The sequence below is a fragment of the Dendropsophus ebraccatus genome, unplaced genomic scaffold (assembly GCF_027789765.1).
Source record: "Dendropsophus ebraccatus isolate aDenEbr1 unplaced genomic scaffold, aDenEbr1.pat pat_scaffold_1003_ctg1, whole genome shotgun sequence".
NCBI lineage: Eukaryota > Metazoa > Chordata > Amphibia > Anura > Hylidae > Dendropsophus > Dendropsophus ebraccatus.
The window spans coordinates 341-25,921 of record NW_027208419.1 but is presented as its reverse complement, the minus strand read 5'-3'; the positions used below and the strand labels follow the sequence as shown (position 1 = coordinate 25,921).

Genomic DNA, 25,581 nt, shown 5'->3' with positions numbered 1-25,581 from the left:
CGACCACATGCAACAGATCACAGGTGTTGTAACTCTAAATGTCCCTTTAAATTGTTTTCAAGATGGTTTTTTTCACGTTGAGGATCAGTAGGAGGAGGGTATCATATTTATTGGTAATGCATAGTGTCTAACAGATATTTGTGTGGATTCTGAAATTTGCCTATAATAAGGATTTATATTTTAACTCTGATTACCAATATTAAACAATTTCTTTTGATCTTGTCTTTCAGATTTTGGCGATTATATCCATTCTGTTTATTGTGCTTTCGACCATCGCATTATCACTGAACACACTACCTGATCTGCAAGAACCAGATGAATTTGGGCAACCAAATGATAACCCTCAGTTGGCACACGTAGAAGCCGTTTGCATTGCATGGTTCACAATGGAGTATCTACTACGATTTCTTTCTTCACCTAACAAGTGGAAGTTTTTCAAAGGCCCACTGAACATAATTGATTTGTTGGCCATTTTGCCATATTATGTGACAATTTTCCTTACAGAATCCAACAAGAGCGTTCTTCAGTTTCAAAATGTCCGTCGAGTGGTCCAAATTTTCAGAATTATGAGAATATTACGTATACTTAAACTTGCCAGACATTCAACAGGTCTACAATCCCTAGGATTCACACTCAGGAGAAGTTACAATGAACTAGGATTACTGATACTATTTTTGGCTATGGGTATAATGATATTTTCCAGTTTGGTGTTTTTTGCGGAAAAAGATGAGGATGCTACTAAATTTACAAGTATACCTGCTTCATTTTGGTGGGCAACCATAACTATGACTACAGTCGGGTATGGAGATATTTACCCAAAGACATTACTTGGCAAAATAGTTGGGGGCCTCTGTTGCATTGCTGGAGTGTTGGTGATCGCTTTGCCTATTCCAATCATTGTAAACAATTTCTCAGAATTTTACAAAGAGCAGAAAAGACAAGAGAAGGCAATAAAGAGGAGAGAAGCACTTGAACGAGCTAAGAGAAATGGCAGCATTGTGTCTATGAATCTAAAAGATGCATTTGCTCGCAGCATGGAGCTGATCGATATTGTTGTAGATAAGTCTGGCGACGGATCTAATAAAGTAGAGAACGCTAATGATAATCATTTGTCCCCAAGCCGATGGAAATGGGCAAGGAGGACAATGTCTGAGACAAGTTCAAATAAATCATTCGACAATAAATATCAGGAGGTCAGTCAACATGATTCCCAAGAACTATTAAACAATTCTTCTTCTAGCCCACAACATCTCAGTGCCCAGAAACTCGAAGAGCTGTACAATGAAATCACAAAAGCGCAGTCACATCCTAGTGTTAACTCTGCCTATCATGAGCAATCAATCATCCCTCCGGCATACGAAGAGGAAATAGAAATGGAAGATGTTTCAGCAAAGAGAAACCAGTTATCAGTTGCTCCAAAAGATATAATAACTGACATGAGAAGCGTCTCGAGCATTGACAGCTTTGCCAGTTGTGCAACAGACTTTACTGAAGCGGAAAGATCTCCTCTTACTCCATTTCCAGGGAGTAATCTCGAAATGAGGTTCCATTCATATACCCATCCTGAGGAAGGTGGTAGAGAGGTTAAAATGTCTCACTTTCAGCCACGTACAAAATACCCGGGATTTGCTCCCAAAGATGTCACTTTTGAGTATAAGTTATCAGAGGCATCTGCTAGGAATGAATGTGGAACCCCAAAGATACTTCTCCAAGAACAAATAAGTGCTGAGCGAGAAGACAGCCAAAGTTCCATGAGACTGAATCATCCAATTAGATCTAGATCGTTGAAAGTTAATTTCAAACAGTCAAAGGGAAGCGCTCTTCAAAATCCAGCAAATATTACAAGCGCATTGCCGGCTAACACAATAGAACACCCACTATACACTCATCTTCAGCTAAGCACACTTTTTCTGCAAGACTATCCATCCTCAGAGCAACCGACACAGACAGAAAAGGAGTCCCCAAGTGTGTTTTCAAGGCCTCCGACATCACCTTCTCGAAATCCCAAAATTGTTTCACTCTCTTCCAAGAAGAGAAGCAGCTTTACAGAAATAGACACAGAAGACGATGACTTCATGCAGGTATGTGGTTCAAAGAATGATACTCAGGAGGACATAAAAACTAACTGCATTGAGGACAAGAATGATGGCAGCCATGCTACAGCAGAAACTGATGTACTCTCCCTGCAAAAAACAATCAATCAAAATTGTACTCAGGACATTTACTTGGCAGGAGAGGATATCAAACAGGACAGTGCTCAGGAGGAGAGCAAAGTGGAAAATCATTTATTTGTCCCAGAAATCCACTCAGATACTGGTGAAACAGGTTATTGTCAGACACGTGAGACCAGCATGTGACTAGCTGCAAGAGCAATAAGGACTTTTTTTCTTAAAAGCACTAAGGTTGGTAAAGCCTATGAACTCAAAAGGAAAAGCCTCAAAGACATCCATAAACTATTAATTTTGCATGGCATGAAGAATTGCTTAGTAAAATAGTTCAGGAACTACCTTTTGTAACAAAACATATAATGACTCAGCAGCAGTGTGTAATAATGAAAGCCCTTCTTAAGAGCCAGTGTATTGCAAATCCTGACATTCTTGATCCTTTAATCCATGATTGTAGATGTGTTTTGGAACATTTAAAAGCAGAGTAGAGTTTGTTCAAGAAAGGATTATGGGTCAATGCATGCATTAAAGATGGAAAAGAGGTTCTGTGAGCTTTAAGAAAGCCTATATGTGTATATATGTTAGCTAGAACGACTGAATATAAACTAGGTACATAAAGTGAACCCATTATTCTGGGACACAGGTACAGTACTTCCTTCACAGTGTACTGCTTGGAGGACTTGTACAGACTTACATTATGTTGCAGAATTGCAACCTTGTCAATAGCTGGTCCAGTGATACCGAGGTGAGAATTACAACATGGATACTGTGTTGGAAAGCTCACCAAGACTGGAATTGTTATGCAACTGAAGTAAATGCTTTCTGTTCAGAGATCATTGTTGGTTTAAATTAAGAGAATATTTTTTATTTTTTGTGCTATAAACCACTGCAGATTTTGCTGTGCATAAGATTGTTTTTGCATTTCTTATTTAAAAAAAAAAATAAAGTAAAAAAAAAACAAAAAAACATAAGGCAAGATTAAACAACCACAAATGCAAGCGTGAAGACTGATATTTAATGTGTTAACTTGCCAAAAATGTTATTAATAATAATGTCCCAATGTTGAGTACACAAGTACAGTTATTGATCGCCACGTAAATAGTGCCAATTGCCATGAAATAGTTCACTTTGCAATATACATGTTGGATAGTATCATGTGTTTTACCTTGCAGTCTATAATTTACCTCTCTTATGGAGCTGTCGATGGATAAGGGACATAGCAGTATTGGAATATTTTTCCAGGGACAGCAACCATAAATTGTTTATTGTTCTTGGTCATTCCAATTAGTCAAGAGCATCTTTCCACCACTGATTAACACTGTTCTCAAATGAAGTGACAACCTATGTATTCTCCACACCAGAGGGACACTTAATGAAATTCGACCTCCAAAAGAGAAGAATCAATGGTCCATAATATTGGGCCGACCCACTAATGTAATAATCCTTGAAAGTCTCCATGAGATATTGGTTTTTATGTTGGAGGGTTGACATGATGTAGTGATGGACAGACCTGACCTTATATTAAGCTGTGTGGGCCTTAGTGCACAAGGGTCTGTATGTCTTTATAGTGAGGGTCTGGAAAGCGAGGCCTACTTTTTTTTATAATGTAAAGGGACTATAGCACCACATCCTCATTCGGTCCTGTTGGCTTTTTCCGGGAGTGGCACAATTAGGCTATGATCATTTACGGCCCAACAGTGCCGCTCCTAAATGAACCTAAAGAAACAAAAAGGCCCTGAAGGTATACAGCTGCTTTTTTATACCACTTGATGGAGTATCTCCTTCTTCTCACATATCTTTATAGCGTGTCAGCAGACTATTGTGCACAAAGGTACACCTCTATCTTACATGCTCTTCTCACAGAAGGCTCGGAAGGCTGCCACCAACATTGTTGACAAATGTGTTAAGTTTACAGTGTAAAGATTCTTATTCTATGACTCCTCTGAGCTAAGCATATGCACCTACACAGTGGAGTAGCTAACATCATAAAAATGTGTTCAGTTCTCCTGCCTTTAAGTGTTTGCTTGAGAGGGAATAGAGAGGACAATATGGAATGCTTTAATATTAGATGAGTGAATGCTTTATGAAATTACATGTGGACAGTAATTTATTAAGGTAATAGGAAGCTATAAGAGCAAAGTTTAGTTTTATTTGCAAATTTACCTAATAGAAGTGCAGATAACTAGGTAACTACAATGATGTCTATAAGGCTAATTTTACACATGATTTTTTGCCAGCTTTGCGGCCATATTTTTTGGACGACCGTCATTTTGGCGCCAAAACATGCCAGTTTTTTGCAAAAACAGTCGTATTTTGCATAAAATGGCCACATTTTGGAGCCAAAATGGGAGTTGTTCAAAAAAACGGCCATGAAACAGCCAAAAAAACAAACAAACCTAGTTCTTTTGTTGATGGTATTTTGTGGTAAAAGATGCAAGGCCGCTAAATAATACCTGCATAAAAAATACTAAACACTTAAGTAAAATCTAATATTTATATGGAGCAATATTGCTTGGAGAGTTACAGAGAAAACTGATTCATGGCCTATCCATAGAACAGTTGGTTCCTTTCACTGGTTAGTGGCCAGGCCTCATTAGTGCAGCTCAGCTCCATACACTTGAATAGCAGCTAAGACTCCACCACGACACAGTGAAAAAAGCCAACTGCTTCTGGCTCCACTCATGGTTTACAGGGGGCCTGATCGGCAGGGGACCTGCTGTAAGCGACTGCCAATGAGTGATTGATAGCCTATCCTGTGGAGATGACATCTGTCAATGCAAATCTATCATGCACAAATTCGCTAATGAACCAACAGCACTATCCAATCAAATGTAATAACAGTATACGTCTTATCTTTGTAACCACTGTCTTAATTTTACTAAAAAAAATACTGTTTAATAAACCATCCAAACGTCCACAAGGACCACAACGCATCGATGCATGGCAGCTTCCTCCTGCAGCTTTTAAGACAGGCTGGGCTCAGCAACTTGAAGCACAGGTGCCATGAGCCTTATTGGTAACATTCACCCTGTGTGTGCCACCGGAGGCAGAACTTGCTGCTTTCATTCTGGCTGTGCACGCAATGTGAGTGTTACCAGCTTCAATAGCTGTATGTCATTTTAGTAGGGCTCGGCAATTTAAGCCAAGCTCAACCTGTTGGTCAAGCTGTATGAGGGTGGCGATAAAATTTGCAATGGGACTGTGGCCCTACAACACAGCAGACCCTAGATCACACCTCTTTGACACTGAGGCTGAGACAGTTGTTACAAAGGTATGACATATATACTTTTAAAATAGTTCCCTCGGTTTATTATCAAATTTGTGTGACAGATCCATGCAAACAATAATTATTCCATAGCAGCATGTTTTACATGTAAGTGATGAGTCCTCATTTCTTATTGGGTACAAAGTGGATACAACATGTACATTGGACTTTTGGTCGCACTGCCACACCCTGGCAAGTTTACCCAATATCATCAGTGGTCTACAAACATGTTGGGGGTTGTGTACCAACACAGTACCACCATTTTTTTTTTTCAAAGGAGAATTGGGTACTTACCTGATTTTATATGAAATTGGAACAGCTTATAGAAACTCATGGGATTTTTATTACTTACATTTGCAAAATGATTTATTAGAAAAATATCATTATATTAAAGAACTGTCCAAAGCCTCACATTACCAGAATGAGGGTATGATGTATAGAAAAAAAGTGATATGGTTATGTAGCCTTCCCCTTTGTTTTTGTTATACAATGCACCTCGTGATCTTTTGGACTTCTTGTAATGATATACATTATTGCATGACTACTTGCACATTTGCATGGGGGCACATTTTTGGCACTATTTGCTTGCCAATACAATAAATCTACTGCATTTCTTCAAGTGACATAGGGAACAATAAAAGATTATGTCCTTTATTCTGAGACACCATAAGCCATAAACAAAGATGACCAACCAGTAGTTCTAGACACAATTCTGAGATCTGATCTCAAGTGAAAGCAACTAGAGAATATGAGTGCTTTTTGGAATTTTGGGAGATGATCGTGGCTCATAGTCTGTAGAGTGCAAACCCTCAAATTTGCATGAAATGGCTCCCCTACTAGGACAACCCATTCAGATTACAACTTCTACATGTTGGCCAAAAAGTAAGTTAGTAGATGTATTTGTCACCCATTAAACCCTCACACTTCTCAACAGGGGCTCAAAATTGCTATGTGCCATATCGAAATAGCATGTGCATATAGGACATGTTCACAGGATTCTCTCAGAAGCAATGACTAGGCTCGTAAGATACCTAGTAGATCTGTTCCTGCTTTGAGATAGGGAAACACTGAATTTTGAACCATCAGGGGTTTCTCACTTTCTCAAGTCCAATTGGCACGCTTCGATAGAGTACTCCTAGAGTAAGGGCCTTGTTACAGGGCCCATTTCTTGCTGTAAACTATTGCTGATCTTATAGATTGGCGCTTGTTTACAAAGCCTATTAGACGACTTGGCCAATATATGGGGAGTGCTGCACAAATTATTGTGCTGATGGGTGTCCTTTTCCCCAGAAAACTTAATACATTTGGGTGTAAATCCAAGTAAAAAGCTGCTAACAGCAGTAGTGTTTTGTGCATGAAAAAAAAAACAAGTTAAGGCTGGGTTCACACTACGCATATTTCAGTCAGTATTGTGGTCCTCATATTGCAACCAAAACCAGGAGTGGATTAAAAACACAGAAAGGATGTGTTCACACAATGTTGAAATTGAGTGGTTGGCCGCCATATAACAGTAAATAACTGCCATTATTTCAATATAACAGCCGTTGTTTTAAAATAACAGCAAATATTTGCCTTTAAATGGCAGCCATCCACTCAATTTCAACATTGTGTGAACAGATCCTTTCTGTGTTTTTAATCCCCTCCTGGTTTTGGTTGCAATATGAGGACCACAATACTGACTGAAATATACGTAGTGTGAACCCAGCCTCCATCAGTAACACTATGTCACTTACATCAAAGAGGCTGTATCCAACAAATATTAAAATGGAGATGTTATGTTTCCTTTTCAATTTTGAAGATATATTTTTTTTCCTATAATTTCTAATATCTTTAATTTGTCTGTAGAAATAGTTTAGATGTTCTGCATTTTGTGACAAATACGGGTACTGTCTATAATATTGTACTGGCATACAGAAATCTTATGTAGCACAAGTTGAGGTCAGGTGGAAATGTGTTCCCTGTTTCTGAGCGTATGGTTTTATGTTATATATTTATTGTACTGGTCTGAATATTTTTGTCATTTCAGCAGGCAGGTTCTGGGGAACTGACAATCTGAAAGCCATCCACAGCCTAGATTTATTGACTACCCTATAACAAGAGGGAACAATGCTACGCTTACAATATATATATAAAAAAAAAAGTACTAACACATAAAAAGAATCTTAACATTTAAAACAAGCAGTTTATCAAGTACACAAAATAAAATTAATCATCTTCATTTAAAAAGATCAAGGGGGAAAAATTAGTATAATCACATTTTATAATGATTATGTATCTTTTACATTATAATGAGATTTATAATACCACTTCTCCAGGGATTCACCATCCAGAAGCTTTGTATAATTGAGGAATACTTCCAGTGATCTATGTTTAAAAAAAAAAAAATTAAAAATGAATGCTCTATGCTATTTATTTGCCTCATTCACTTGCATACTCCATTAATCTCAATATTGGGTAGAGTAAAAGAAGACTTGAGTTATGGCAGCTCTTTATTTATTCCTTGCGGAAACTTACAAATATAGATAAAATAACCTGAATTCCAGCAGCGTTGACACTAATTAAAACAGGTAATATTTCTCTCTCTCTCTACAATGTAAAGACCCTATTACGCAAGCAGATTAAAGGGCAAAAAAGGCCCTGTGTAATAGGGCCAGCAATCAGCTAAAGGGCAATTGCACCTTTGTTAACCGATCGCTCAAATGTGACATGTTTAAAAATTATGGGCCACACGTTCCCCCGTGTAACAGGGGATGTGCAGCTGATGGTTGATTAAAGCAAAGGGCTGTATGAAATATCTAGTGTTTGTTCATGCAGCCCTTGACACGATTATCAAGCCATGTAATAGGCTCAGTAAAAGAGCTGATCAACTAAATCGGCTCTTGATTGCTGACATTTCGGGATGTGTAATAAGGGGGGACGAGCTACAAATGTAATATGGCTTGTAGACTTTTAGAACAAGTGGTTCTGGGGTACTGCACATGGGGATGAAGGACACTGTGACGTCTATATTTTTCTCTGGAAATACATTTTACTTCGGCTTTATTCACACTATAAAATAAACCTTGTTAAGAAATTTTTTTAATACTTAATCATTGTATTATTAAAGGATCCAAAATAAAATAATTTTTAAGACACATAGGATAAACCCATTATTGGTCTTGGCCTTTGTCTTGGGCATTTTCAGCCATAATACTAATATGGTTTCATATCACAAGCCAGGTTTTACCCAATATTTTTCATCTTATGAATCAAGTAGGCATGAGTAGATGACACATAAAGTAAATCTCTGTATACCATCATTTTTATGCCTGGTTCCATTAAAATGTATTAACTCTTCTGTTTCTCTTATTACCCAAAGCCAATTCAGCACGGCCATTCGGCCCTGGTGGATTGGCAGCAGTCACGCTTGAAAATAATAGATGTTCACAGTTTTCCTCATTACCAGCTGGTTCCACCAACAATTTAGTAGATCTCAGGATGTGCACTTTCCAAAGAGGTGTTATCTAAAGTAACATGTGTGGCATATCGATCAGCAAACTAATAATACATGATTGGCATACCCTATGATACTAGTCAGTAAATCTATTTAAGGGTACAAACCCACTTGCCGGATCTGCAGCGAGTCTCCTTGCTGCGTTTTTGCAGCAAGACTCGCTGCAGATCCCAGCCCTATACTTTCATTAGCAGAAAAACTCGCAGCAGGGATGTACATCCCTGCTGCGATTTTGTCTGCAGCCCTCCCCATTAACCCCCTAGCCGCCGGACATTATACATTACCAGGTCCCCGTTCCTGCTTGCTTCGGGGCTCCCGGTGTCTTCACGGCCCGCCCGGCCAATCAGTGCGCTGCGGCGGGGCAGCGCACTGATTGGCCGGGCGGAACGTGCCGGGAGCCGCCGAAGCAAGCAGGAGCGGGGACCTGGTAATGTATATCCTGCCCGCCCCCCCCCTGCAGCCCCAATCGCCCCGGCCGCATGATCGCCCCCCGCACCCTCCCGGCCGCAAGTACGGCCGGGGGGTGCGGGGCGATCGGGGCTGCGGGGGGGCTATCGTACGGCCGGGGGGTGCGGGGGCCGATCATGCGGCCGGGGGCAATCGGGGCTGCAGGGGGGGCGGGCAGGATATACATTACCAGGTCCCCGCTCCTGCTTGCTTCGGCAGCTCCCGGCACGTTCTGCCCGGCCAATCAGTGCGCTGCCCCGCCGCAGCGCACTGATGGCCGGGCGGGCCGTGAAGACACCGGGAGCCCCGAAGCAAGTAGGAACGAGGACCCGGTAATGTATAATGTCCGGCGGCTAGGGGGTTAATGGGGAGGGCTGCAGACAAAATCGCAGCAGGGATGTACATCCCTGCTGCGAGTTTCTCTGCTAATGAAAGTATAGGGCTGGGATCTGCAGTGAGTGTCGCTGCAAAAACGCAGCAAGGAGACTCGCTGCAGATCCGGCAAGTGGGTTTGTACCCTAACAATGATTTTCACCAAATATATATTAGAACACTAAATAGAAAAGTTTACTTGTAAATACAAAACCTTGGTTCTCCCACTCCCATACATTGATACGACAAAAATGTTAGAAAATGGTAGAAACACCCTTTAATTTTTACAAAATATTTCCTCCAAAACAAAGCTTCAAAATGTATATATACTTAATCTTCTAAGGAATATCTTGTACATGTAAAATAAATTTATACATAGTTAAAGAAACTATTGTAAAACTAAATTTTGTATTATTAGTATTCAACTATAGTATATTTCAACAAATACAATTGCTATTATAGTACGATATTTTCCAGTCTGAAAGTGGCTGCATTCACTGTGACTAGAAAAATTAATTTAAAAAAAAGTACCCTCTCTCAATGACAAAAACATACGATTTGTCATATATATAGAACATGTGCTAATATGTACAGTGATTGACCGTAATAATTTACATGTACTATTTTTGTACCAAGACTAAAGGCAATTATTTTGTAAGGCAGAGTCCAGAAAAAAAACACCATCTTTTTAATGTTTGGACCTTAGAGTCAAGTACCTTCTTAGTACAGGCTATATAATAGACATTAACGCAGTGTATTGTTCCTTTAAAAAAAAAAAATCAGTCTCTTTTCACATCTAGTTTAATTTCACTTCAGAAGCCTTTAACACATATTGATTCCCTTTGGAAAAAAAAACAACAACTTATACTGTACATTTTTACTGTGTTCCTCTCTACAAGAAAGCATATCAGACTGCTCTTTACTATACAATAATCAAAAGGTATATAAATGAATAATGGCCCATCTTATTCCAAAAGGACATATGTTTTGGTATTCTGTGTGCCCATGGATACATAAGTCTTGTGCATTAGAAGCTTTCCCAGCGAATGTGAACATGAAATAAAGTGAAATGTGAATGGGTCCTTAGGTAAATAGAATCAGTAAAAATAGAGAATCAATTATGTAATGTATTTCTATTTTTCATAAATGTCTATAGTAGACTATGTCATTCCGAAAATTTGACATAAGACATATTAATATATCATATTATCTAATCATCACAGAAGAAAATTTAAAGATGCTCTATCATGGGAGGATAACTGTTTAGTGCCTTGAAATTTAAAAGGGGTTTCCAGGCAAAATATTGCCCAGAATACCCCTTTAAAGGGACATTGTCAACTCTGACCCCAAACTACAGTAAAACCTTTAAAAGTTCAAAAGAATATTCTCTTTATTTTGTACTTCTATTTACTGATACCAGAGACAAGAGCTTGAGTTGTATGAGAACCTATGAAATTATGTTGCTTACCTTTCACGGGTTGCTTACCTTTTCTAGAGTGCCCCAGCTGAAGTAACTCCATAGCTACACGTTAATGGAAAAGTTTGTAAATCTGTTTACCCCCCCCAATCATACACAGACACACACACTTCCCCAATGTATTCCGTTCATTGCTTTTTGCACTTCAGATTGTCTGGTAACTATTGGTCTTCCGGTCTGGTAGACTACCAACTAGGTACATAAAACTACATGTACAGAAGTGGTAACAGGGAATTCATTTTAAAGCTCCTTCCTTGTCCCGATGTATTACATAACTTGGGTCTTTTATGAAATACATCTTATAGAGTTGCCCAATATCTCAGTAAATAAAGCTACATGCATAGAAATAGTAGCAGGAAGTCCTGTCTATTAATGCAATACGCTACCTCTCCACACAAAACAGGTCTCAGGACACATGAGAAGATAGCATAGCATGTCTTACATGTTTAGAATACTGTATAAAATAAGATGGAGAAAGGTGTGAGGACAAGACAGATTGTAAGTGTATATTTTTGTATAGCGGAGGCTTATACTGAACATCAAAAGGAGAGTTGGATGCGTTGGTGGTTTGCAAGGCTTACTATAATCTACTCCTACTATCATTAATAGGTATTTTTTAACTATTTAATAAATCATTACTACTTAAAAATCCATCAAACTACATGGGTACGGCTACACTAAAACATCTATTATTCGCACCACGAATGTTAAAATAAACTAACATAAATTATATCTTAGTGTTGTTTGGCCCCATAAAATAATTTCTTTGTTTAAACAGTTCACAATGTTGTAAAATAATAAAATAAGTATTATTCACCTTACCGATCCACAATCTCTTCTCAGGGCCCAATTTTAGGGGCAATTGCTGGATTGTTTGTGTGGCTCTACCCACCTGGCACTTGAGCTGTGTAATAGTCTCTGTAAACAAGCACAAATTTATGTTAATTGGCACTGGTTTATATGAAGCATCAGGCTGTCTAATAGGGCCCTTAGCTTACTGAGTCCCTTAGTCCCCTAGTTTCCTGATCTCTCTCAACATGGACAAGTGACTACTAGTGCAGCCAGTTATATCTTATTTCAGAACATTATAAATTGTTTTTTTAAAGAATGGACCAGATAACCAGTTGAATTTCCCAAATTCCTGCATTATCAATGATGCCCAGATTGTATGGACTGCATCTGGTATTCACTTTTAACCTAAGTGACAACATTCCTTTTACCAGATCCCTATTCAGGACTTTTCACAGATATCACAACTTTAGAAAACAAAAAATGGCCTCAGGGGTCTTACCACAGTGTCCCACAATGGGTGTGAAGGGGAATGGGGAAACAAACATATGTCCTTCCTCTCTTTAGAATAAAAGACAGTGACATGGATTGGGATCAAGAAGGGGACCTATTTTATGAGCACATCTAAACAGCATAATGTAATTGTATGCTACAATATTTCAGCAGAAATGAAAAGATTACATGCACACATTATTGATCAGCCCACAATTAAACTGATCACAATTAAAATCTCAAATGATAAAACCATCTATGCTTCTCAGGTAATCCTCACTATTTAATCAGATGGCAAGATTGAGCTTTGATAGGAACCATGTGATCAATAAACTACAGTAAATACTTTCCACTAGTGGTCCGTTTACACAAAGGGATAATTCGCCCAATCGATCACTTAACTATTTTGAAGCAACAGTTTGGTTTTTATAACGATAAGTTATATAAGTTTTTTGGCTAATAAATCGTTAGAAAAATGTTAGAAAATTTGTTAGAAAAATCGTTATTGCGATTGTTTTTAAGATCACTTAAGCCCATCTCACACGTAGGGTGAATCTTTGAAAGACTGTTTACACATAGCAATCTGCGAATTTTTAGCGAACGACCAACGATGATTTGAGAACGTGGTGAAAGATCACAATGAACGATTTTTCGCTCGTTGCTTGATCGTACGTTGTTTACACGAGCCGTTTATCGCTTAAATGCAATCATTATTTCGACAATTCAAACGATAATCGTTCTGTGTAAACGCACCTTTAGAAATCTAAACATGATCATTAGTGGTTTAAATAACCAAGAATTACAGTTAGAGGAGTGTGCAACATAATACATAGAGCACCTAAAAAGTATCCATCATTTTATTATATATAATAATGGTAATAAAGCACAGACTTCAATTAATGGCACTTTATTACTAGGCATAGCATTAATTTTATTCCTAAATGTCCTTCACCTCTTTTACTTATCCTAAATATTAAAGATCTTTGAGATACTGTTGGGCTGACTATAGTGCATGAAGGCGAAATTCAGCCAAAGGACAAGCAAATACCAGTTCCTCAGATGGTTGTAATATTAAAGCAGGTTTAAAGGGGTACTCCAGAGGGTACAATGTTTTTCATCAATAGGTGTCAGAAAGCAAAAGAGGTTTTCTATGGGGATTTGCTACTGCTCTGGACAGTTCCTATCACAGACAGAGGTGGCAACAGACTGCACTGTGTCAGACTAGAAAGAATACACCACTTCCTGCAAGACATACAGCAGCTGATAAGTAGTGGAAGGCTTGAGATTTTTTAACAGAAGTAATTTACAAATCTGTATAACTTTCTGACACCAGTTGATTTAGAAACATTTTTTCCCTCTGAAATACCCTTTTAACAACCAACATTTGTCGACTGTACATCTCACTGTGAAGTAGGGGATCTGTGACCAACAAAGATAGAGGTAAAGAGCAGCATGGCAATCCAGCGAGCATTTGTGCAACCCCTATCCACATAATAACTTAGTAATGCAATAGGCTTCCTAAAGGGGTTATCCAGCGCTACAAAAGCATGGCCACTTTTCCCCCTCTCTTGTCTCCAGTTCAAGTGTGGTTTGCAATTAAGCTCCATTTACTTCGATGGAACTGAGTTTGAAACCCCACCCAATCTCGAGAAAAGAGAGGGAGAAAAGTGGCCATGTTTTTGTAGCGCTGGATAACCCCTTTAAGTAAGTGCTGATCAACCTGATTGGCACTCCCATCAGGCACGGGCCTACCCATGAAATAATATCCTTACATGCTCTATATAGTAGTCACCTGAGACACTGTAATATAAATTAAACATTTCCAACTTATACTTCGAGGGTTAGAACAACACTGCTTGCTTTTTATGTGCGGGCAGTGGTCAGCCGGGAAAGCTTTAGATGTCCAAAACCTGAGGTGGAAAACTAGCCTTATGCCTATCAAAAAGTTGAATAACATTGTAGCAAACTGAGATTTCATATGAATCCACTCTGAATGTAAACATATATTTAACCCAATAAACACCTTATCCTAAAAATGCAGTGACTGCTTCTGCTATAGAATATTTCACTATACTTAAAATATAGGTAGATCTTATTTATCCTGTAGCCAAGAGATTTTAGTGAGCTAAAGAAAACCATATACAAATTGCACAATGATAAATAGTATGGAGCATGTTTAGTACATGGTAACAAGCCACAAGGATTCTTACTTTTATAACAAAGAGTGATCGAACACTCAACCTAGCAACAATAGTAGGGATGAGTGAACTTACAGTAAGTTTGGGTTCACGTGAACCTTATTGCTCGACACTTGAAACCTGCTGCCTGGAGAAGATAGATGCATCTTCTCCGGGCTGCGGGATTCAAATACTGCAAGTCGCTCATCACTAGTTAATAGACTAATATTAATAGTTAATGCACCAAACACAAAGCTTAAGTGTTCATGATGTTTGACCACATCAGTAGCACCAAGTTTTTGTGTAAGTTCAGTTTTTTCTGTATATTATTTCTGTTGTCAAATAGTTTGATAATTTTTTTGCTCTGTAAATATATATGTATATACATATAAATTTATATTTGTACGATATTCGTTTCAGTAACTATCCTGAATGCTGCAAAGAACAAACGACAAAAGCACAAATGCTACTTTTACATCCTCCTCACATATATCTACCAATAACCGTCTGACCTTCCCGACATGGAAAGATTTAATAAAGTTTCAATAATGTTTGTAATGTATTTTTTTAAGACAGCAAGTATACAAACATCACAATGAATGTCAGTAGGATTGTAAGTGTTCGGCATCATTGTACAGTTGCAAGAAGAGCACAAGAACCAGAAAGATATTGTTGCGTCGTCTTTACAAGGTGCTCAGGTTAATGTCTAACTTTCAATTCTAAGGATCAGATCTTTGTTTGCTGTGTATTACTGGGATGCAGCATGTTCCATTATAATTCAGCCATTCTCTCTGCTCCTTCATTATTCCGGCCAAATGAACCAAAATGCTTCTTTTTGCTCTTCTTCATCTGCATCAACGTAATCTGCATTAGCTTCTTCTCAAACATATCTAATGGCGCTTTTATTAATGTTTCCATTCTTGCTGCCTTTGATTTACAGGAAGAGGAAATGTGACTTTGTAATAAGTAGGATGTTGATTACCTCCATACCAATCGTCCTTTGGATTCTGTATGCATGCATGTAACTGTTGAACATTTATGTCAAATGTCTGTACAATGACTGCATTACTTTCTTCATTTCAGTCTGAATGCATATGCAGGATAGAAATAAATGTATAAATGAATCATTCTGTCTCATCTCAATTCTCTGTCATTTACATTAGCATTACATAAATTCCACCGTATCCACAATGGCCCACAGTGCATTAGAAAAGATCATTTCCTGCAAGACATGGATTTCCAGTATATGAAATTCTTGCTGATTTGAATGTATCCAGTTATAATATGCAATATATATATATATATATATATATATATATATATATATATATATATAAATATATTTTATTTATTTATTTTTAATTTCTCCTAGGTTTTGGCAACATCCGCTTAAACCTAGGCCTCCAAACCTAGGGCAGGGGTCTAGGGGTCTACTAAAATAATGTAGTGATGTAGAAGGATGTAGATGGCAATCAGCTGCTTGTAGTAATAAAGACTTTTCTACTAAAACTACAGCAGGTAAGGAAGACAAAAGCCCCGAAGAGCCACAGGCAGCAGCAGAGCAGCCATTCTGCTTCATACCTTATGATGAAACGGCTGTGACCGCAAAACCTCTGTTTTACTATTGCCTGTGGCTCTTCAGAGCTTTTGCTTTCCTAACCTGCTGGAGTTGGGTGCATCTGCATCCTTCTACACCATCATATGATCTGTTTGTTCAAGACTGTGCACCACCACCACCACCAAGGGATTATTTGTTTGCTTCCCTGTACTCCTGGTCCGTATGGTATCCATGAGCTCAGTACCGGTCTGCTTTTCCTTGATACCTTTTCGGAAACATATTGTAAATGACGCTGCATTTGTGAAGAAGACCTCCCAGTAAAAGGATTTATGGGTACAACCAAGGTCTATGCTCTCTTGATAATTATTGGGTGGCTTTATTCCGTAATTTGTATAATTCTTCTTGGCATTACAACACAGTCGTCCCTCAAGTTACAATGGCCTCAGGGCACGCTGACTTCAACATAAAGGGGGAATTTATGAAGGCTGGCAGTTATGAAGTGACACTGACTGTGAAGCCATTTCTGCTGCTGTTGTGTAAATGGAACAGACAACAGGTAGAAATGATTGGCAATAAGCAACACAGCCCCTATAAAGGCACCGTCCTGCAGTGGTCCTGGTGACCACAGACCGTTTCTCTGTTGTCATCCCTTTTGGCTCTTGTTTTGGTCACTTTTGCATTTTGTCATTGCTCTCAGCCCTAGAGGTGCATAAGGTGGTGTCTACAACCTGCAGAAGTTATTCATCCAGGGCACATCAATGCAAGCAGTGGCAAAAAGGTTAGCTGCGTCTATCAGCACAGGGTCGAGAGCATGAAGCACATACCAGAAAACAGGTGAGTACACCAGAAACGTGGAGGGGGCTGTAGGGCAACAACCCAGCAGCAGGACTGCTACCTGCTCCTTTGTGCAAGGAGGAGCAGTACCATAGCCCTGCATAATGACCTCCAGCAGGCCACTAATATCCATGTGTCTGTTCAAACTCTTAAAAGCAGAATCCATGGGGGGGGGGGGGGGGGGGGGTTATTAGGCCCCAAGGTTTGCAAGTCTGTGTCGTGCTTAAAGCCCAACACTGTGCAGGGCGATTGCATGTGCAGAGAACACCAAGATATGCAGATTCAACATTGGTGCCCTGTGCTCTTCACGGATGACAGCAGGTTCACACTAAGCACGTGTGACAGAAGTCTGGTGACATTGTGGAGAAAGTTCTGCTGCGTGCAACATCCTCCAGCATGGCCAGTTTGGGAATGGGTCAGTTATGGTGTGGGAAGGCATTTTTTGGGAGCCATAAAGACATTGATGCTGACCTGCCTGTTCCCAAGACCTGAATCCAACTGATCTGGGACATCATGTCTCATTCCATCCACCAAAGAAACGTTGGCCCACAGACTATCGAGGAGTTGACCGGTGCTTTAATCCAGATCTAAGAGAACATTTGCCACCTCATCGGGAGCACGGCCAGGTGCTGTAGGGAGGTCATTTACAGGCACGTGGAGGCCACACACACTACTAAGCCTCATTTACTTGTCTTGAGACATTTCCACTGAAATTACAGAAGCCTGTAGTTTGATTTTCAACTTTGATCTCCATAGGATATTAATCCAGACTTTCAATTTGATTTAAAGTGACACTGTCACCCCCTTTTTTTGCATTATGACTTTTCTACACAGGTGTAAAGGGTAAAGTTTGCAGTTTTCATACCCTATTTTATATCATACGTCATGGTGCTTGTTCCAGTTAAAAGCGAACTATTATCATCTGCGGATTGTGCCACCAGGACAGAGCTTCTCACCTGAAGCGCCACTTAGCCCCACCCACAAGGGCGCAGTAGACCGGCTCCTATGAAAGCCCGCCCCGGTTGCTCAATCTGCAGATGATAAAAGATCACTTTTTACTGGAACAAGCACCATGACGTATGATATAAGGTATGAAAACTGCAAAATTTACCCTTTACATCTGTGTAGAGAAGTCATAATCCAAAAAGGGGGTGACAGTGTCACTTTAAATGTATTTTTATGTTTTATTGTTCTCAATGCATTCTGGCGTAGCCTGGGCTGCTGCACACTGGTGCTGTGACTGTGGTGTCCCACTGTTAGTGTTTTTTGCACCTGTCAAAAAACTTTTCTCTCAGGTAGGAGTTAACTAGCTCCGTGTGGGAGGAAGTGAGTTAGTTCAGTTGAGTCTTGTCACTAAAGTTAGCAGATGCAGATGGAGACCAATAGTTCTTTCAGCCAAACTTTTATACTCACTATATAGTGCTAAGCAACAACAAGGGTAAGGAGTCACCAAGGAACACTCTGACCCACGCTAGGCACACATCTTAAAAGTGCAGGGCAGTATCCTGAAAGAGATAGGAGGTAGCCTCAGTAGTACAAACCAACAGTATTTAACCTCTTAAGGACATATGACGTACCGGTACGTCATATGTCCGCACTTGCACTTCAAAGCGGGGCCGCGCGGCGGCCCCGCTTTGAAGTGCCGCGATCCCGGGTGCCGCGAGTAGGCCGGGACCGCTGCTATTAGCGGGCACGGTCTGATCGCCGTGCCCGCTAATTAGCTAATCGGAGGCAGCTGTCAAAGTTGACAGCTGCCTCCGATTACCGGAGGCAACGTTTCCCTGGTGTCTAGTGGGGGAGATCGCTCCTCCGGGACCTTGTCCCGGAGGAGCGATCTCCGTTACTGATGCCGGCCGGGGACGCGTCCAAGATGGCGCCGTCCTCGGCTCGGCACTCGTTCGTTTTCGGCTGCAGCAGCCGAAAGCAAACGAGTGCCGATCTCATGGATCTCTGCAGCATATCTATGCTGCAGAGATCTCAATGAGAGATCACAGTGTATATACTAGAAGTCCCCCAGGGGGGCTTCTAGTATATGTGTAAAAAAAAAAAATAAAGTGTTGTTTATAGTAAAAAGCCCCCTCCCCTAATAAAAGTCTGAATCACCCCCCTTTTCCCAGGTTTTAAATAAAAGTAAACAAATAAATAAATAAACATGTTTGGTATCGCCGCGTGCGTAATCGCCCGAACTATTAATTAATCACATTCCTGATCTCACACGGTAAACGGCGTCAGCGCAAAAAATCCCAAAGTGCAAAATTGCGCATTTTTGGTCGCATCAAATCCAGAAAAAATGTAATAAAAAGCGATCAAAAAGTCGTATATGTGCAATCAAGGTACCGATAGAAAGATCACATCATGGCGCTAAAAATTACACCTCGCACAGCCCCATAGACCAAAGGATAAAAGCGCTATAAGCCTGGGAACGGAGCGATTTTAAGGAACGTATATTGGTTAACAACGGTTTGAATTTTTTACAGGCCATCAGATACAATATAAGTTATACATGTTATATATCGTTTTAATCGTAACAACTTGAGGAACATGCATAACAAGTCAGTTTTACCCCAGGGCGAATGGCGTAAAAACACATTTCCCCCAAATAAAAGAAATGCGTTTTTTTTTTTCAATTTCACTACACTTTGAATTTTTTTCTGGTTTCGCAGTGTACTTTATGCAAAAATTCAGCCTGTAATTGCAAAGTACAATTAGTGACGCAAAAAATAAGGGGTCATGTGGGTTTCTAGGTGGAAAAATGCAAGTGCTATGACCTTTTAAACACAAGGAGGAAAAACCGAAAACGTAAAAACGAAAATGGGCCATGTCCTTAAAGGGATAAAGGTCTACGTATCCTACTGCGCAGTGCAGGTAACTGGGAAGACTCGGACACCTAACTACACCCAGATAACCCCAGCTGGCTCGCACAACCCCACTGGGACGCGTTCTATGCTACCAGAGGGCAGAAGGTGGTAAGACAGTGTCTAAACGTGAGTACGAGTAACACTTCACTTAAAATATCTGGCAGAGTACAAGGCTACATTGGGTTGGGGCTACTCTGGCAAACTTCTCTACTCTCTACTCTACAAGCACTGCTGCAACTCTTCTCAAGCACCTACCTCCGGCACTAAGGTCAAGCACTCAAGTGTGTGTTAAGATTATTCTCTATGAAAACGTGTACTGTAACCAGCAAAGTTCTACAGTAAAGCTGTTATATTTTTATATAAACGCACTGGACTCATCTTCTGTCTTCACCTGCACCCATACATACACCACCGCACACCTTGGGTAATTTTTTCCCTTTCTGTGGGTGGCGGTACCGACAGTCCATGTGGGTTGGTTGCCACTCAGGACTGCCGTGACAGAAGCCCAAGGGACCCACAACATAGCAAGCAAAACAAGCAGGTATCAACATCACACCTGTGTGCTGGACTAGCACTGGTGTCACGAAAACTAACACCTTTGGCTGAGCTAACATACACCAGTACCTCACCACAGTGACTGCTGGTAGACTTCTGGTGTTTGGACGGACTTCTGTCACTGTGGCCCGGGACACGCAGGCTATGCGTTTGACAAGAGGACAATTGTGTGTGTGTGAAGGTGCAGGTGCGAGTAAGGTGAGTCTAAAACTTAACCAACGGTTGATACTTTACTTAAGAAACTTTAGTGCAATACAAAAACACACAGTAGGTAACTGCTCAATGGTGCTTAGTGCAAAAATAGTGCAACACTTGAGGTAGACTACAGAGAGAGGTAAGAATAGAAAAAGACTTTGTAGCAAGGGTAGTGTATGGGGTGTAGATACTTCTCGTACTCATGTACACTACCGTTCAAAAGTTTGGGGTCACCCAAACAATTGTGTGTTTTCCATGAAAAGTCACACTTATTCACCACCATACGTTGTGAAATGAATAGAAAATAGAGTCAAGACATTGACAAGGTTAGAAATAATGATTTGTATTTGAAATAACATTGTTTTTACATCAAACTTTGCTTTCGTCAAAGAATCCACCTTTTGCAGCAATTACAGCATTGCACACCTTTGGCATTCTAGCTATTAATCTGTTGAGGTAAGCTGGAGAAATTGCACCCCACGCTTCTAGAAGCAGCTCCCACAAGTTGGATGGGCACTTCTGGTGTACCATACGGTCAAGCTGCTCCCACAACAGCTCAACAGCTGGGGTTCAGATCTGGTGACTGCGCTGGCCACTCCATTACCGATAGAATACCAGCTGCCTGCTTCTGCTGTAAATAGTTCTTGCACAATCTGGAGGTGTGTTTAGGGTCATTGTCCTGTTGTAGGATGAAATTGGCTCCAATCAAGCGCTGTCTACTGGGTATGGCATTGCAAAATTGAGTGATAGCCTTCCTTATTCAGAATCCCTTTTACCCTGTACAAATCTCCAACCTTACCAGCACCAAAGCCACCCCAGACCATCACATTACCTCCACCATGCTTAACAGATGGCGTCAGGCATTCTTCCAGCATCTTTTCATTTGTTCTGCATCTCACAAGCGTTCTTCTTTGTGATCCAAACACCTCAAACTTGGATTCATGCGCCCACAACACTTTTTTCCAGTCTTCCTCTGTCCAATGTCTGTGTTCTTTTGCCCATCCTAATCTTTTTCTTTTATTGGCCAGTCTCAGATATGGCTTTTTCTTTGCCACTCTGCCCTGAAGGCCAAAATCCTGCAGCCACCTCTTCACTGTAGATGTTGACACTGGTGTTTTGCGGGTACTATTTAATGAAGATGCCAGTTGGGGGCCTGTGAGGCGTCTGTTTCTCAAACTAGAGACTCTAATGTGCTTATCTTCTTGCTTAGTTGTGCAACGCGGCCTCCCACTTCTTTTTCTACTCTGGTTAGAGCCTGTTTGTGCTGTCCTCTGAAGGGAGTAGTACACACCGTTGTAGGAAATCTTCAATTTCTTAGCAATTTCTCGCATGGAATTACAGATTACAGATGCTTTCCGGCCCCAAGCAACACCCTAAATGCTCTTAAAGAGGACCTGTCACCCCCTGTGCCAGGGTGACAGGCTCCCAACCCCCCGCTGGAGCACCCTATACTCACCTGATCCCGCCGGCTCCCGCTTCTGGAGGTGGCCGGGTGAGATATGAGCGCCCGAAGCCTGGCGCGCGCGCTCCTCAGATGAGTCCAACGCTCGTAGAGAATGACGGAGCGTCGGACTCGCCTGTCATTCTCTATGAGCGTTGGACTCATCTGAGGAGCGGGCGCGCCAGGCTTCGGGCGCTCATATCTCAGTCACCCGACCACCTCCAGAAGCGGGACCCGGCGGGATCAGGTGAGTAAAGGGTGCTCCAGCGGGGGGTCGGGAGGCTTTCACCCCGGCACGGGGGTGTGACAGGTTCCCTTTAAGCAAGTATTGTGCATAAGAGCATTTAGCAATTTTATAAACAATGTGGGGGAGGAGAGGGGTGAAAGTAACGGCAGCATATCAGCAGGTTCTTTGGGAAGTGCGGCTTTAAATGCAGCTGTCAGTTTCTATCTATCTATCTATCCCCTCTGAACCGCCGTGATCCCGGGTGCTATTTGTAGTCCAGGACCGCGGCTATTAGCGGGCGCGGTCCCGCGCTACAAATAGCACCTGGGATCACGGCGCCTCCCGAAGCCTCTGTCATTCTTCCGAATCTCTCCCGAGTAGCCGAGCGGTGGGGATGCGGGCCATTTTTGAGCCTCCCCACCATATGGGGCGACCATTCCCGGCGTATAAGACGACCCCCGACTTCTGACAAGATTTTTCGGGGTTAAAAAGTAATCTTATACGCCGGAAAATACAGTATATATATTGCTAAAATGTGGACATATAGATACTGTAGATAGATAGATAGATAGATAGATAGATAGATAGATAGGTAGAGATAATAAATAAAATATATAGTATACACAAAAATGTATGCTATAGCTGTCTACTAATGCTGGACAGGACAAGTCCTCCAGGGCAGATGCTCACTGCAACCATTCTTCACAAAGAGATAAGAATGCAAAACAATGCTATTGCATTAGAAGACTTATGGCATATGCCAATGGATTTTCCAAACTGGACAAACAAGAGCTTTATATACTGTACATGGTGGGGATTTACAAAGAAAAGCGCAAATTTTTTGATTGACTTAAAAATGTGTGACTTTTTACCATTGTACGCCCTGCTCACTTGATGGACGAGCAGGGGGCACAGCACGGCAGGAAGGAGGCGTGACCTCCTCCTATACCTGCTAGTAGACCTAAAGCATAGCGAAAATCTACACTGGCTCAGAGCTGGTGTAGAATATCTGCGACTGCCATGAGGCGGCCTCTGATTCATCGTCCCTGTGGGGCATGGGTAGGGGGCTTCATGTTTGAACAGTGTATTTGAAGGCCTGCCTTGCTAAAAGCCCCGTACAGTACCTTTACCTTTTATAAATATACACTGAGACCCACCATACCATCCTTTAAAGTAGCTTGCATGCATACTTACCAGGTCTGATAGCATTCTCGTGGTGCAGTGTTATTTCCATGTCCCGACACTGCTTAGACCCCAATGGCTCCCATGTGACCTCTCCCCTGGCTATCCCAAATCTACAGCGCTTTTGAGCAGGCTTTAGGTCACTATCATCTATGTATCTCTATGGATCTCAAAATGCGTCGCACAGCCAAATGCTGTAGTAAATTCAAATACAATTCAAATGTTATCTAAAACAATATATACATTCATTGGAAAAATGGCAGATCATGGAGGGCCCCAGCAGTCAGACCCCTGCAATCGGACACCTATCCTGTAAAAAAGTGGACAAATAGGCAAATATCACCCTTTGTAAAATGGCTAGCAATAAGACGAGAATTGCTGTCAAAAAATAGTCAGGCAGCAGCTGGGGTGACAGGTCCCCTTTAAAGTGACACAAGTCCTATTTAAAAAATGTGGCCGTGTCATAAACGCCAAACTGGCTGTGTCCCCTAAGGGTTAAAAAAGAAAAACTCTGTGAGAACAACTAATAAAACCACCCACTGTTTGCAAGAGAAGTCCAAAAATAATGATCAGGTTCAATATTTTGATGTCCACTGTAAAAACGTCTGTTATTCAATACATTGTGTGCATTGGACGTCTGTCTTTCCATTGACTTCAATGCATTACCATTGCAGTCAGTTAAATCGTGGCAATAACTGGCGTTTTTTAAAATATCAAAATTGTCCGCCCTTTCTCTATTTTTGAGGTTGTGTGAACATAGCCACATAGTTTAAATACAGCAAAACATTTTTAAAAATATAAATGCCTGGAGTACCACTTTAAGGGTACATTTATACATATGACGGCACATATCAATGACTGAATGACTAGAGATGAGCGAACCTCTAGTACATTTGGGTTCGTTTGAACCTGAACGCTCGTCGTTTGATTACTGGTGACTGAAAAATTGTTGACGCCCAAGGGAGTCTGGGAAAACACAGATACAGCCTGTGACTCATCCAACTTCTTGGGCTCCTTCCGACTTCTTCAGTCACTTCTAATCAAACACCAAGCATTGCGGTTCAAATGGAGCCAAGTGTGCTCGAGGTTGGCATATAAATGTCATATCTGCAGCGGGTCCTGTACATCTCAATGTCATTTTACAAAAAAAAAAAAAAAAGAAATATATATAAAGCCCCACAAAATTCCCCAATGACTTTTCCTTTTACCTAATAAAAATTATTATTTTTTTGCTGTAAATTATATAGTAAATGAAGCTGCCGCTAAAAAAAAACCAAACACATATTATATTGTTGGACAATAAGCCTCATACTAATACGCCGATTAAAGGATAAAAACGTTAGCAGGAGAGGAGAGAAAAAAAAACAGGAAGGGGTTAATACAGATAGAGAATTGTCTACATTGCGGACTCCTCACAGCAGTTACCGCACGGCCGACCACTATGCCGGTGTACCGCTATATTATACTGTGACGGTACAGCCGCGCTCCACCTCACCTCACACGGAGATTTGAATAAAAGTGGCGGGAATGTCAGCGGACTGCGCGCATGCGCACTGGTCGCGCCGGCTGATAGCGGGAGCGCGGTATTTTCAGTCTGTGGTAGTTACAATGGAGGAGGGCGCACCGGAGGAGACGGTTCCCTTCGAGCAGGTGGCTAACGTGGCCACAGCCTGGGTGTTTGATTACATGTTCGCCTATCTGTGTCATTACTTCGCAGATGATGAGCGGGCGGAGGATTTTCAGCGGATGTGCCGAGCAATGGAAGGTAATGAGGGATGAGGGGGACGGGACTGTTTTCACACTGAGTAGTGAGCGGTGGCGTAGTGTATCAGTGCGCGGGGCTACTCCAGCCTTATATATCCCGGCTGTCAGCCAGAACACCGGGAGCAGATAGTAATGTCTGGTGTATACAGGTACGTGTGAGGCCGACACACTTGTATCAAGTTTACCTCATATATTGCTGTGTCTTAGTAGTTGTATATACCTGGCTGACTGGTCAAATAGGATGTTTCATATAGTCAGGAAATACACAGTGAGATTGTCAGTACAGCAAGA

General features: G+C 41.0%; 1 long non-coding RNA gene and 1 pseudogene across 1 annotated transcript; one reads left to right on the top strand and one right to left on the bottom strand.

The window, feature by feature from the left end:
- Positions 1–230: 230 nt before the first annotated feature.
- LOC138774663 (potassium voltage-gated channel subfamily B member 2 pseudogene) lies at positions 231–3,013 on the top strand (annotated as a pseudogene).
- Positions 3,014–7,590: 4,577 nt separating this feature from the next.
- On the bottom strand, positions 7,591–25,283 carry LOC138774662 (uncharacterized). Its single transcript, XR_011360355.1, has 3 exons — positions 25,022–25,283; positions 12,037–12,137; positions 7,591–7,794 (listed from the first exon to the last, which is right to left on the bottom strand). It is a non-coding gene; the product is annotated as an uncharacterized lncRNA (long non-coding RNA).
- Positions 25,284–25,581: the final 298 nt, after the last annotated feature.